Raw genomic sequence first — 2,500 nt, 5'->3', positions numbered from 1 at the left:
GCCTGCCACTGGCCGCCCCCACCAGCCGGCTGTGGCGCGTGCGCCCACGCACCGCGCTGCCAGCACGCCGGGCGGCCCCCCCTCACCGGCCGGGGACGGTCCCACCCAGCCACCACCGCGTATCGCCTCACACCCAGATCCCCTTTCACGTTCGTGGGCATGGTGGGTCCCCTTTCACGTTCGTGGGCATGGTGGGTCTCCCTGAAACAACCGGTTAATAGCTCGACCGATCGTCGCCAACACTGATTCACCTCTAGCGAGAACAACCGCACCACAACGGGTTACCAGTTGTTCATTTGCGTAACGTCACCAGCAAACGTACACGTCCATCGCCATTTGCAACGAGTATTGCATGCCTGTGTCAGGTGTCACAACACACTACGTCTGCCCACATAGACGCAACAACATGTGCACGCCTAGAGAACACGTGGAAGGTAGACCCCGTACGTATGCGGTGTCCATTGCGCGAACGACTGTCAGCCCGCCTCTGCAGCATGTCGCAGATGTGGAACGCGGTGCAACATGCTATCACGGTGTGTGAGAAGAGACGACTACGTCCGAATACACGCTCCACTACATCAACAGACTGCTCATGCTGATCGCCATCCAGGGCGTCCGTTCCTCCCACACGTCTGTATGGCGTACCACACTGCAATCCAGCTCTTATAGGGAGACGACACGTAGCTGCGTGCACAATATTTGGACTGTATGGTCCGCCGTTGCTAGGCGCAGTCGTCATACGGTCACATGTGCCACGATGTATCATTCAGTACATACGGACCAATGTGCAGTACAGTTTGTGGGTTTTGCGTACATCGGCGGACAGGTGACAGGCCGTACCACAACGTAGGCTGAGTACGTCGGCATGCGAAGGGCATTGAACATGCAAACTTCTCACCGACCAGCTTGCGAAGGCAGGGGGGAAGGGGGGGGGGGCGGCATGTACGTCCTGCTGCTATCCACACTACAGTGTATAGCAGGAGCATGTGGAAAGTCAGCAACACCTGCAAGGTGTTTAACATGACGCGATACACAGGGGACCGGGCAGTGCGAGTAGGGAACTATATTGCGAGGGTTGCGGTTAGGCAACACTACACCAATTTAACGGGTTGCATAACAATTACAGAGCAGGTTCAGCGACAACGTGCGTCAGGTTAAGGCGCAATATAGTTTAGGTTACGGCGCACTTTAGGTTAGGTTAAGGCACATTATAGGTTAGGTTAAGGCACATTATAGGTTAGGTTAAGGCACAACATGGGTTAGGTTAAGGCACAACATGGGTTAGGTTAAGGCACAACATGGGTTAGGTTAAGGCACAACATGGGTTAGGTTAAGGCACAACATGGGTTAGGTTAAGGCACAACATGGGTTAGGTTAAGGCACAACATGGGTTAGGTTAAGGCACAACATGGGTTACGTTAAGGCACAACATGGGTTACGTTAAGGCACAACATGGGTTAGGTTAAGGCACAACATGGGTTAGGTTAAGGCACAACATGGGTTAGGTTAAGGCACAACATGGGTTAGGTTAAGGCACAACATGGGTTACGTTAAGGCACAACATGGGTTACGTTAAGGCACAACATGGGTTACGTTAAGGCACAACATGGGTTACGTTAAGGCACAACATGGGTTACGTTAAGGCACAACATGGGTTACGTTAAGGCACAACATGGGTTACGTTAAGGCACAACATGGGTTACGTTAAGGCACAAATTAGGTTAGGTTAAGGCACAAATTAGGTTAGGTTAAGGCGCAACGTAGGTTAGGTTAAGGCACAACGTAGGTTAGGTTAAGGCACAACGTAGGTTAGGTTAAGGCACAACGTAGGTTAGGTTAAGGCACAACGTAGGTTAGGTTAAGGCACAACGTAGGTTAGGTTAAGGCACAACGTAGGTTAGGTTAAGGCACAACGTAGGTTAGGTTAAGGCACAACGTAGGTTAGGTTAAGGCACAACGTAGGTTAGGTTAAGGCACAACGTAGGTTAGGTTAAGGCACAACGTAGGTTAGGTTAAGGCACAACGTAGGTTAGGTTAAGGCACGATATAGGTTAGGTTAAGGTACGATATAGGTTAGGTTAAGGTACGATATAGGTTAGGTTAAGGTACGATATAGGTTAGGTTAAGGTACGATATACGTTAGGTTAAGGTACGATATAGGTTAGGTTAAGGTACGATATAGGTTAGGTTAAGGTACGATATACGTTAGGTTAAGGTACGATATAGGTTAGGTTAAGGTACGATATAGGTTAGGTTAAGGTACGATATAGGTTAGGTTAAGGTACGATATAGGTTAGGTTAAGGTACAATATAGCTTAGGTTCAGATACACATTGTTGTAGGGAAAGGTGTATTTGGGGGGGGGGGGGCGGCAGGTTCGTTGATAGTGATTATCGTAATTGGATGCCTGCGGCATTATCCGATTTGTCACGTCAGGATGCACTTTTGGCTCATGACAGGCGGCGCTCCGATTCCATGGTTGTGGCAGATCTGTGTCTTTC

The sequence above is a fragment of the Schistocerca serialis genome, chromosome 4, assembly GCF_023864345.2.
Source record: "Schistocerca serialis cubense isolate TAMUIC-IGC-003099 chromosome 4, iqSchSeri2.2, whole genome shotgun sequence".
Classification (NCBI taxonomy): Eukaryota; Metazoa; Arthropoda; class Insecta; order Orthoptera; family Acrididae; genus Schistocerca; species Schistocerca serialis.
This window is presented reverse-complemented; position numbering follows the sequence as displayed.